Source organism: Mobula birostris, chromosome 1 (genome assembly GCF_030028105.1).
Source record: "Mobula birostris isolate sMobBir1 chromosome 1, sMobBir1.hap1, whole genome shotgun sequence".
Lineage (NCBI taxonomy): Eukaryota > Metazoa > Chordata > Chondrichthyes > Myliobatiformes > Myliobatidae > Mobula > Mobula birostris.
In genome coordinates, this window is record NC_092370.1 from 24,549,248 (window position 1) to 24,562,661 (window position 13,414).

At 36.9% G+C, this 13,414-nt stretch overlaps 1 long non-coding RNA gene across 3 annotated transcripts in view; it reads left to right on the forward strand.

Moving 5' to 3' along the window:
* The first annotated feature begins 880 nt into the window (after positions 1 to 880).
* Positions 881 to 13,414, forward strand: part of LOC140194107 (uncharacterized) — a 130,414-nt gene continuing 117,880 nt past the window's right edge. For all 3 annotated transcript variants that reach the window (XR_011885046.1, XR_011885037.1, XR_011885034.1), the window contains exon 1: positions 881 to 982. This is a non-coding gene — a long non-coding RNA (uncharacterized lncRNA). The remainder of the gene's footprint in view (positions 983 to 13,414) is intronic.

Sequence of the window (13,414 nt, forward strand, 5' to 3'; positions counted from 1 at the left end):
TTCCTGCATTGTCTTGTAGGAGCGACCAGCTTCCCGCATTAAGGGGAGAAATATTGCCCTTTTTTTAAAAAGAAAAACTTGATGTTCCGAAGTCAGGTGCGCTGTTCAAATTTCTTTCATTAATCTTAGCCAACCCGGCAGTAGAGTCCATGTTTCTAGCGACATTCGCCGCATAAGAGACTATAAATTCAAAGATTAAAATCAAAGCGCACAATTAAGTACGGTTCCCGTACTTCCACGAGAAGAGATAACCACGTTTTCGATTTATTTTACCCAGGTGAACGTTTGTGTAGAAATAGGGTAGGCAGTGATTGGAGGCAATGAAGGATCCCTTTGAGAGAGAGAGAAAAAAAGCTGTCACCCTTTTGACTTCATAAAGTGCAGACGTGGGCATGGAACAGCTGGCGAACAAGCACAACAATGACATAAATGCAATGCATAGTTTCAGAATGCATGTATCCCCCAAATTTTATTACAAACATACCAAACATTCTTTATTTCATTCTGCGAGAACTTTCTGTCTCCGCGCTTCCCTCTCGCAGCAACGCTCGCTTATTAAAGTATCAATGCCGCTATCTACATTTCCCTCTGGCATATCCCACACACAAGCCGATCGATACTACCGTTACTCTTCGAGAAATATCAATATTCGAGCGCCACCATATCTCTGGCACTGTGGGTCTTTAATTCTGACACTTAAGTGGTTTGCAATGCGCTTATCATTGTCCAACAGCAGAGACATGCTTTTGATTTCGTTATCAGTTTTGAAAATTCCTTACGTACAGTCCTGCGAGGGAAATTCTTTTTGTATCGCAGTTTGTTGCATAAGAAGAGCTTATTAATTAATAGTCTGTCCTGTTAATTTGTCTGCGATTGGACTCGAATCATTTGTAAAAGTCTATCGGTTTAGCTAAACCATCTCGGCGTCAGAGGCCTGACACCTTCCACTAACTTGCCGGGGATCCTTCTTTGAACTTTAAAAGTAAGTGATAATTTACTCCCCGGATTCATTACCTAAACCGCACAACGGACAAAGTGCAAATTGAAATAAACAATTAGTCAAATAATCACCATAGTGACTAAATAAACGTCTTAAACTGAGGGATGGCAGTATAACGAAGCTGCTTTGTTTTTCCTTGGTGCGAATGAAAATAGAGCAGATCTTTCCAACATGTTTATGGCCTGTAGCATTATAGATATCACAGAATTTTACATTTTACAGGTATAATTCGGGTCATCATTTCAGCTTAGAAAAACTGAACTCAGCGAAAGATGTGTTCAGAAAATAGCCCAGATTGCGTTGTTAAGAATGATTAAGTACATGCGTTGGAACTATATATTAATATTTGCATGAATTGCGCCTATTGTACATATATTATACATACATATTGTATTATGTATTTACAATCATAGTTTGTATGTTCTGCAATCAATCAGTTGATTCTAAATGCCTCGACAGTGCACTTGACTTGCATGAAAGTCTATTTTGTGTGTTCATTTAGTGAATAGTTTGTGGTTGGGCGGCTTGTCACAGAGATAACGCATCTAGAGCATTGATGTAGCATCGTTAAAATAGCTGTGTGGAATACCCCTGCGGTTTGTACTTTCAAGCTTTTAAAGAATTAATTTCTCGTGATTCTTTTCCTGAATAACTTGTCTTCTAATATAGTTCCTGGTATTAAACTATTTTTTTCTAAATGTGAAATTCTTTCAATGCTAAAAGACTCTGCGTGATTGTGTGAAATGATTGCATGATTTCGCAAGTGGGATTGCGATTTTTTTTGCCGAATGGTGTGAAGTTGGTGTCGGTTTTATTCTGGTGGTCGATGTTTGAAAGTATTTTCTCGGGTTTAGAAGATGGTTGGTTATTTTTTTTTGCACGAAAGAGGAAGGCCGAGAATTTGCACTGAGCTGATTGACTGGCTCTATCCTGCAGCGGCGGACGGCAGCGAGTGAGGCGGCGGTCAGCAGAAGAGTGATGAGGTGGCTGAACTAAACAGAACATGCTGTGTGTGTTCCCCTCTGATAGCAGTGTTACAGCATGGCGCACAGGAATGAATGCTGGACGCCGTACTGTCTCCCCATCCGAGAGCTCTCTCGCAGTTTTACAGGCTACAGGGAAGAAAGGAAAATAACATCAACGCACTCGCATTCCCACAATCATTTACAGTTGGACTTTGGCATAATTCAGACCACCTATTTATTCACAGAATATTCTTTATTGCCTTTCTTTGTCCGCAGGCTCCTCATTAGCGCGTCTTGCATACAATACCAAATTAGATATTTTGACATATTTTGTAATGAAGAATGTTCTCATTCCTTCAACTTAAATTATTAAAATAAATATGATTCTTCATGCTTTGCTTATTCGATAGGAGGCAGACGAAGATTCGATTGTAACGCGCATTTTAATATGATTTTTGAATATTGAGAATGCGTTTGCAACACACTTACGATTCACCCAATCGTCATTACAGGCTACGGCACTATCAGGTGATAAATCGGTTTTAAACCGAATTGTCATATAGCTAATGTACGTTGTTTGAATTATCCTATGGGGCAGCCGATACTGAATAATGAAATATTTCCATTAAGAATTACCAGGAAACCATTTCTAAATATTCCTGGTGATTGAAAGGAGTTTACGTTTTGAAATAAAAACTCGTCATTATAATTAAAACTAGTGAAAGCGAATGTTTTATCGAATTTTAGATTAGCAATTCACGTCGGTTTACGTTTGCTCAGAATTTTACTAGTGGTAATGTGCGCGGCTGTCACTGTGTGTGAGGACTGCTCCACTTTTCTAGTTTGCTACTTTACATCGGAAAAATGTCGCTGCCCTGCCATATATCCAAGGAAACGCATAATTTTGTGTTCAAAACGTTATATATTAAGAGCAACACTTGTTTTTTTAATTAATCCGGATTAATATGGTGCAAGATAGTAGATGCGAGGTAGAGTTCCCCGAATGAGTGATGTTAAGGCACGTAATGAGAAGCCTGCGAACCAAATAAAACAATTTTAAAAATATTTAGGTGGATTGAATTGTGCTAAAGCCCAACTAGCGAACTTCGAGGTAAGACAGCATGATTGGGAAAGTAAATTATCGTCTTGACCCTTTCAGAGAAAACCCGATCACATAAAGTCTGTACCAATACTTCCCAGCAGCGAAGAGAAGATACTGGCTAAATTTTCAGATGAATAATGGCGACTTCCTTTCGAAATTATAGAGGGGTGCAAAGTGTAGAAATAAATCAGCTATTGTCTACGTGATATGTTTGGTGCTGAAATGGCATCAAATGCAGGTTATTTAATGTCATAGATGCATGGAACACCACAGTATAGAATCGCGCCTTGCGGCCCATCTAGTCCGTGGTGAACAATTAACCTGCACCAGTCTCTCCATAGCTCCACATGGCATAGCTTTCTATACCCCTCCCATCCATGACTCTATCCAAATCTCTCTTAAATGTTGAAATCATACCCGCATCCACCACTACAGAAACGTGTTGACATACCATTCACACTTTGGTATATTCCTTTTCCTTGATCAGAAATGCATCCAAAAAAACCATCAACTAGTAAAATCTTGGCCCAGCGCAACACCGTGTAATAGATGAACATCAAAATACGGGAGAGACACGCCACTTTCTGAAAGGCTCACTGTGAATCTGTAAAGAGTTGAGCACATCAACGCTGGTCATTTATTCAATACCAAGTAAATTTGGAATCATAAACATAAAAGATTTTGCAGATGCTGGAAATGCAGAGTAACAGATACTAAATGCGGCAGGAATTCGGGCAGCGTCTATGGAGAGAGATAAAGAGCCGACGTTTCAGGCTGAGACCCTTCATCAGAAGAGGCATGGCGGATTCTGTAACAGAGGATCTTCCATTCATTGAAATTGCTCTTCGGTTCCATCTTGAGTTTGATATCCTAACTCAATTTTAATATCGTCAAGGTGAAAATAATTTATTACTATTCAGCGCATCGAATGGTGCATTAACATCTACTTTGCAAGACTGAATCTGAGATTTGTGTGGATCTCCGGTCCCGTTATGGATTCACCCAACTGCGAAAATCACGTGGTTCTGTTGGGCGCCCCTGTGGTATAACAAGCGATTTTCCTTCTATGAGTGATGAGAGGTGCTGGTCTTTTAAGAAAAATAAGGAAACATCTTTTTTTTTAGCCTTTTTTATGGACACACTCCCACCCTCCATTTTTCTGGAATCTCTACATTTCTGTAATTCAACTATTAGATCCAGTAAAATTTGTTAAATTCCGCTGCTATCTGTCACTGAGAAAGACGTGCTAATGAGTACTTAATTGGAAAATTGAGAGACTAACTATGGATAGTTATTTTTACCTGATACATTTAATGAAACCAAATACAGAAAAAAATATTCAATTGCAACTAATTGTCTATACTGCTTCCTTGAAAGCGTTTTACGCAGGTCATTTTTATGAGCTATTCAAAGTTCGGAGCGAATTCAAAGTAAAATTATTATCAAAATACATATGTGTCACCATCTACAACCCCGTGATTCATTTTCTTGCGGGCATACTCAATAAATCTATAATAGAGTAATAACTATCTATGGAAACATCGAATAATAAGAAACAATGAAAGACCGCACCAAGTTACAGTCTGTAAACAATACACGGAGCAAATATAAAAAGAAAGAATAAATTATTATTATTATTATCAAGTACGTAAACAGATAGATAGATACACAGACAGATAGATAGACAGGTAGATAAACCATAAATATCGAGAACATGAGATGAAATGCCCTTGAAGATGAATCTTTGAGAACATTTCTGTGATGGGCAAGTGAAGTTCAGTGAAGTTATTTCTCACTATACACTACTACTACTACTGTACACCATACAGAATTGTTCAAACTATTGCCTACTTACATTAGAATAATCATAGCAGCAGGTCACAAATACTAATATATACACAAGTATATGTTATTTTTGCAGCAGTCCAGTAAATTTAATATAGATTCGTTAAATCTGTACATTTTTACTATTTTTGACCGGGTGTATCAAAGAGGAACAGTATTGCCGCAAGTGGAAGAAATTGTATTTTGTTATCAACGCGTAATAACTATCTGTAGTATCTAATCATTCCAGCAGGTACCAGAATTCCGTTGCTTAAAAAAACTGTGAAAGTTACCTACTCTTCGATTCCAAAACAAAAAAAAATTGAAACATATTATATCATCGTTTGGCGAGAATACGAGGAATAAATTAAGTACAGGTGTGTTTTTTTTAAAGACATCATTATATGGCAGCCCTCTGTTGTTGAAATATGAATGAAGTAGTTAAATTTAATTGGTCAATCACAATGAAAAGAAATTGGCAAGTCCATTTCGAAACACTGCAGACAGGCTGAAAAGCCGTGAAGTATATTTTGTAAAATGGTTACATCCCGTTAAACTTTCGACCGATTTTCCACAGCCCGTTAATCGTTGTTTGGTCACGGGGTTTTGAACTGATATTGTCTCTAAGTGTGTAGGTGGTATAGGGTCCTATTGTTTAAATCTGCTCTTCATCTTTAGATGTCATATAATGCGCAGATTTTGACTAAATCCAAATATATACAAGTAAACGGAATATCGTATCTTCCCATGTTCTACGGAAGGTAAACAAGGCGAGTGAACAAAGATAGAGTTGGCGCTAGTACTGTCATAGGTCATCTTATCTTTCCATTATTCCCAATCCAGATATAAACCAAACAGCTAGTCCTTTCTTCTTTCTTGCAAAATAATCCTTTAAACGGACCTCTCTTTTGATCCCGTGTCTCAATTTTTCGCTAAGTACATTCCTATCTGACTTACAGAAAGTCAGCCTTTCTGCTCTGTAGTCAGAAAGTGTTCTGCTTTTTTTCGTCAGGTCCCTGTGTAAAACAAAATAGTCACTGTGTAACTGATAGTTGTGACCTCCGACGTGTATAGTTGTTCTACAGGATGACCAAATTCTGGGTGGAAGGAAAATCCCAATTTGTTAACATTTCCTGTGCTTCATTGTCGGGGTATTGTCAAATGTTTCTTGTTTTAGAATCGGATCATGTGAATTGGAGTCAATAACACAAATATTGTTTACTGTCTGGAGCTAAAGCAATAAACTATTGACCTGATGTTTACAGATATCCCACAGAATGTATATAATCCTTAAGGATGGATATAAGTAATTCTGAACATTGGTCATTTCTCTGCAATTAAATTTATCTACTTGCCACAAGCCAAAAATTTTAAGTTAGTAGTTGTAGTAAAATAATGTATGGTATGTGGAGAGCTGTCATCTATTTGATACTAATAACCAATAGTGCTCTGTTAGAGTCATGGAAAAGTACAGCACAGAAATAGGCACTTCATGCCAGCTAGTCCATGCCAAAACATTTAAATTACCTATTCCCATTGACCAGCACTGGTACCATAGCCCTCCCTACCCCTACCATCCATATTTCCATCCAAACTTCTCTTAAATGTTGAAATCTAGCTTGCATACACCACTTGCACTGGCAGCTCGTTCCACATTCTCACTACCCTCTGGGCGAAGAAGTTTCCCCTCATATTCCCCTTAAACTTTTCACCCTTAACCTATGACCTCTAGTCGTCGTTCTACCCAATGTTGCTAAGTAATATTAATCATCAAAGATGTCTCATTATTGATGCCAGTTAATATGAAACCTTAGATAGTGTTTAATAGTATTTAACATTTCTATCAATTGGCAAAATTGAATTCTCCTGTAAGCGTGTGATAAATATGCAGTGGCATTGATCAGAGCTACTTCAGATCCTGAGTTCTTAAAAATGCAAGTAAACAAGTGTTCAGTGCACCTTTTCTACCACTGTAATAATAATCAGGAATTCATTATCAATATTTTAGCTGGGAATTGAGAACTGAAACAATACGCATGGTACAGATGGAGAAACTTTCTACATTCCTGCCTCCTCTGATAGACATGTACTTTCTGCAGTAACACCAATTTCATATTCATGCAATTCAAGAATGAAGATTTCAAACTTTAAATTACTGAACATAAGACACTACAGCACAGTACAGGTCTTTCAGACTATGATGCTGTGTCAACCTTTTAATCTACTCCCTTCCCTTGCACATAGCCCTCCATTTTTCCTTCATTCATATGCCTATCTAGGAGTCCCTTAAATATCCCTAATGTATTACAGTTTAGCAACTATTACAATCATATTGCAATTCAGCAAGCAGTGAGAGATTTGTTAAAGACTTTTACTCCATCTTACCTGTCTACACTACAATTTGTTTTCCAACCATTTGTGCGAAGTGAAGTTTTGCATTAAATATTTAACTACTTTTATTTATCGGTGAGCTTCATAATATGTAACTTTAAGTTCATAATATGCCAGATTAATAATTGGTGTTTGGATCACGTAATATGCGCAACAAAATCCAATTGTTTGTGATTTTGCTCAAACGGGATGTATGTTTTTCTGGCCTCAGTCCCCATCTGTCCATCCTTTATCTTTTTGTTGGACAAGCAAACTAAGGGAATTTGCTAAGCCTGGTTATTTTTATGCAAGATAGAGAATAGTTTTGTTTTCAATATGATTTAATTGTTCCATGCTTATCCTGCAAAGCACTAAAAATTCATAAGCATTTCATACCATAGTCATATTTCCTTTTTGGATTAGAAGAACATGTCTTGAGGCAGAAGCCCACAAGATCAGAATTACATCCAGGTTGTCTAGCAAGAGAGACCAATTCAAAACTAAATATTTGTACATATCGTTTACATTGTTAGTTTGCTATGAATTATGGTAATGCAGGATTGGGTGTCTATTCTCCCAGTTGAGTACTTAAGAACTCTCAACCATTCTCCTTCAGTTAAAGTCACAATGATTGGCTCGATATTTTTTTTTAGTGGTTGGCTACAACTTGCTAGGCCATTTTATAGGGCACTTTAAGAGTCAACCACATTTCTGTGGGTCTGGAGTCACATATAGGCCAGATCAGGTAATGGTGACAGGATTCCTCCCCTAAATGACATTATGAATCAGATGGGTTTTTACCACAATTGACTGGTTTCATGGTTATCAAATATTTTTATTGAATTCAAATTCACCATCTGCCATGGTGGAATTTGAACTCATGTCCCCAGCATAGAACTGGACTCTGGATTACTGATCTAGTGGTAATTACCTCCACACCAAATCTCCCACTCTAAGATAGATACAATAGTTAGTTGTAAACACACTTACATGTAAACTGTCATATTCTGGGACTCCACATCTGGTCTAATTTGTACTTACATTGTTATTTTGTATCCATGGAGGAACATTTAACCCAAAGGCAATTTGACGTTCATAGAATTTGGAGCACCGAAACAGACTATTTGGGTGAACAGATTTTGCAGATGTTCATACTTCACACAAGCCTCTTCACATTTAACTTTATCCTGCCTGGTCAAAGTACATTCAGTACCTCCTGGCCACTGGGTGTATGTTCGCGGTTTTCTGCTGCTGTCGCCCATCCACTTCAAGGTTTACCATGTTGTGCATTCAGGGATGCTCTTCAGCACACCACTGTTGTAACACATGGTTGTTTGAGTTACTGTCACCTTCTTGTCATCTTGAACCAGTCTGACCATTCTCCTCTGACTTACCTCATTAACAAGGTGTTTTTACCCACAGAACTGCTGCTCACTGGATGTTTTTTTTTGGGTTTTTTTCCACACCATTCATTGTAAACTCTAGAGAAAGTTGTGCATGAAAATCCCAGGAGATCAGAAGTTCCTGAGATACTCAAACCACCCCATCTGGCACCAATATTCACTCCATGGTCAAAGTCACTTGTATCACAATTTTTCCACATTCTGATGTTTGGTCTGAACTACAAATGGGTGTCTTAAACATGTCTGCATGAGATGCTGATAGGCTGATTAGATATTTGTATTAACGAGCAGGTGTACAGGTGTACTTAACAAAGTGGGCACTGAGCATAGGTCACATGAAAACTTGTAGTCTAACTAGTAGGCCGAAATACAGAGACAAGAATTCGTCGTTCAATCATTGACTTCTTCAACACAGCCACTAAGCAAATAAAGATATAATTTACAAAAAATAGATCACTGTCTTGCCTGTGGGGGTGATATTTAACCTAGAAAACAATAACAACGTTAAAGCTAAAGTAAGGTCAGATAACTGTTCCGTTTTATGATTGGTTGACAATTTTGGATTTTGTTTTACTTAGATGAGGCAATACAGGTGGTTTATTTAGCTGAAATAGTTTTGCTCAGACAGGGTATATGTTTTTCCAGACTCAATCCCTACATTATTTTCCATTGGACACATCTGACATTGTGCTTCCTGTACGTAAGAACAAATAAAAAATGGTAAACCATGGTTATTTTTGTTTTGGTGCTGAGGTAGCATATTTTCATTAAGTTGAATGTTGCATGCTTATGCCACCGAGTACTAAAAATTCATAAAATGTATATACCATAGTTTACTTAGTTTTCTTAGGTACTAAATTCATAAAGCTGTAAGTTTGATAAAAAATTTAAAAAATGGAAATGCTGACAATCTGAAACAAAAACAGGAAACATTGGAAAAACCCAGCAGGTCTGGCTGCATCTGTGAAAAGAGAAGCAGTCAGTGTGTTTGATCAGCAACCCTTTATTGGGACAGTGTTAATGTTTGGTTTTGGCCAAAAGATCTTTAATTTGATAAAAGCAGAGTGGTAAATATTTATAATAATGAATACTGTACTGAAATTATTTATGAAATTGTTGCACCAGATCACAACAGATCAAAATGATATGATTGCTTTCTTCTAATTATCTTTGGTTTAGTATGAATTTTTATACATGGTAAAATTAAATAATATTTTATTCTGAGAGAAAGAGTCAAAAAAAGCGTTTATAAACACATTTCCAGATTGGGTAAAAGACATTGCAATATAAATACTTCCAGTGTTAGGGGTGAATCTCAGTAGAAGAATAAGGTTTTTCTTTCCTGATTGTGTCACTTAGCCAAAGTGAAAATTAAGTAGCAGAATGTGGTGGGTGTTTAGTATGTGTCCGTAAACTCATTTCATTCAGATTCCTTACAAGCACTAGAAACAGACATACTCGAATTTATCAGATTAGTTTATTCTGCTCTCAGACTGTGGTCATTGAGTTAAAGAATAATGTAAAAACAGGGTACATGAGATAAATCCTTTCAAGTGCATTATTGACAAATTTGAGAAATGATCATCTTACCTGATAAAAAGGAAAGAATTTGATTTTCTTTTGTTGGTTATGAAAATTAAACAAGTAATGATTTCACCTTTCACATTATGAAAATAGGATCACTATCAGTATTGTTGTATAGCATGTTTCCAATATTGGTGATATGTCAATGAGAAAATAACAATTAGGTCAGCATTGGACGGATAAACTTGCAAATTCAAGTTGTTTTTCATCTCTGATTTAATAAAGCTGTTCACAAATTTATCATTCCAGTTAACTCTGGGATGCAATTTCAACTTTATCCATGTTCTATCCTTTACCCAGCCACTGCTAATTCCTCATCATTGCCCCTGCCTTTACACACACATCTTTCCCAAACTTCTCTCAACCCGCGTTGTACTATCAGTGATCTGTAAATTTAAACTCAGACAAAACCTTATTGCTTGTACTTTTACTCACACATAATCTCACCCATCTATTGTCAGCATATATTCACTGACTTGCCCCAGCATTACCTTGACTTTGGATTCCCTATCCTTATCATTAAAGCAGCCAATGGTGATGCCTCAAAAGAAGGCATCGATCATTATGGACCCCCACCACCCTGGACTTGCTCTCTTTTCATTATTACCATCAGAAATGAGGTACAAAAGCCTGAAGGCACACATTCAATATTTTAGGAACAGCTTCTTCCCTTCTGCCATTAGATTTCTAAGTGGATAATGAATGGACATGTTGGTGAAATTGGTTGGCAGAGGGGAAGAAGCTGTTCCTGAATCACTGAGTGTGTGCCTTCAGGCTTCTGTAAGTCCTGCTGAAGGGTCTCGGCCCGAAGCGTCGACTGCACTCTTTTCCATAGATGCTGCCTGGCCTGCTGAGTTCCTCCAGCGTTTTGTGTGTTGAATGAATCCATGAACACCATCTCACTATTTTTTGCATCACCTATTTAATTTTTAAAATATATTTCTTATTATAACTTGCAGTATATTTTATATATTGCATTGCACAGCAGCTGAAAAAAAACACAAACTTCACGATGTATGTCAGTAAATATAAACCTGATTCTGGCTTTATCCTCTGTTAATCCCATTAATTAATTCCTCCCTTTCAATCCTCCCATGTCTGTGCATTCACTTAATTCTTCGCTCTTATATAGACATATTTTCAATTGTTCCAATTTTGACCTCAGGCCTTTAGTTTCTAGGCCCCTAAGATAGGCGCCACAATAGTGCCGTGGCGAGTGCGACGCTGTTACGGCTCTGGGTCATTGGAGTTCAGAGTTCAATCCCGGCAACCTCTGTGTTTGTGTAGGTTTCATCCAGGTGCTCTGGTTTCCTCTGACACTCCAAAGGCATACCATTTAGTAGGTTAATTGGTCATTGTAAATTGTCCTGTGATTAGGCAAGGGTTAAATCAGTAGGTTGCTGGACGGCACAGCTCGATGAGCTGGAAGGGCCTGATTGCACTGTATCTCTAAGTAATAAATATTCCTAGTAAACTTTTCAACCTCTTTAACTGTCAGTTTCCCAAAAGATAATCCTCAGGGATTGTCTTACTGTTCAAATCTTTGAATATCAATTTCAGCCTATATGTGTTCGGGCATATGTACTTAGTGTTAAAATTTGTTTGATAATGCACCTCTAAACTGCCCTTAGTCATTCCCAAATATTAAATGTACTTTTTATACTCTGCATATTATTGTTTTTGTTTGCTTATGTGAATGATAAAAATGTCTCAAGAAGCTTTTTATTAGTTCCTGTTGTTTTTAATTTATATTATTTTAATATCTGTTCTATTATCCACAGCTATAACTTACTCAAGGATGAAGTTCAAATGTTAATAAAAGTGAAGTTATGGAAATAGATACAAACATTTTATGTTACTTCACAATTTTTATTTCAATCAACCAGTGCAATTATTTTGCAGAATAAGTAACTTCGACAGTCACATAATATTGTTAATTTTTTTTTGAGAGACGATATGCCGACATATATATTCAGGATAAAGTTGCTACAATTCTTTAAAGGAGAGTTCCTAAGAGAACGGAGGTGGTAAATTAACACCCAAGTTTCTTGACATTTATTTGATTGTCTTAAAAATTTCTGCTTGGTTGCCCGCAAGTTGCTGAAGCTTTCTTTCTGTTTTGTGACTCTCACAGGCTGTAGTGTTTCTAAAATTTGTTAAATGATGTTTGATATTTTAGAAGTGACAGAATGGGGAGATTTGATGAAGGGGAAGTATTTACTGCACTCTTCATAATATATATTCTCATAATGCAGCATGTAAGAGTTCTTTTCTAAAAGTTACTTTCTGAAAAGTTCAATCCTTTCTTTAAATGTTGTTGGCAAGCATCTCAACATGATTCGAAGCCTTATCTTTATGACCAGTTGTTTATACAGTCTTGCTGATGCTGGCATTGCTTTATTATTAGTTCAGAAATTATTTTGTTAAACATTATGAAGTTCTAGTAAAAACCCATTTCTTACATCCTTTCTTAACTGTACAAGTTGGAACGCCCAAGTTTTGAGCTGGAATTGTGTCTCCTGTATATATGTGCAGGTATGTAAAATTACTATTGAACACCTCGTTAACATAGAAAAAATTGTCTCAATTTTATGAAAAAATATTCTTTAAGCACTTTCCAGTTCACAAAATATCATTAATCTTGTATTAACACACACAAAGTGCTGGAGGAACTCAGCAGTCCAGGCAGCATCTATGGAAAAAAGTACAGTCGACGTTTTGGGTCAAAACCCTTTGGCAGGATTAATCTTGTATTAATCTTTCCATTATAATAGTCTGTTGCAACATTTATAAGGGCATTCACCCAAATAATGTATCAATCTACAGTATAATTACATAGCTTGGAAGCCAGAAATTGCTCAAAATATATTAACATTTGTTTCATGTTTATTTTTGTGTGGAAATTTCTTATGTTAAAAATTTGGATCTTAAAGTAGATATTCTTCCAGATACTATGTTGTTAGTCATTTCTGTAAGTGGTGTCAGTGTCTAATTTGAGGAGTCTCAGAGACCCGATCGCCATGGTCGTCCTCTGTCAGGTCATCCCCCTCAACAGCATCCAAAATGAGATAATGATTACTGAAGGGGTTGGCCACAGGAGTGCTCTCTACAATCTGAGCTCTTCCCTTCCCACTCCTTCCCTGACAGTCACCCACTTATCTAACTC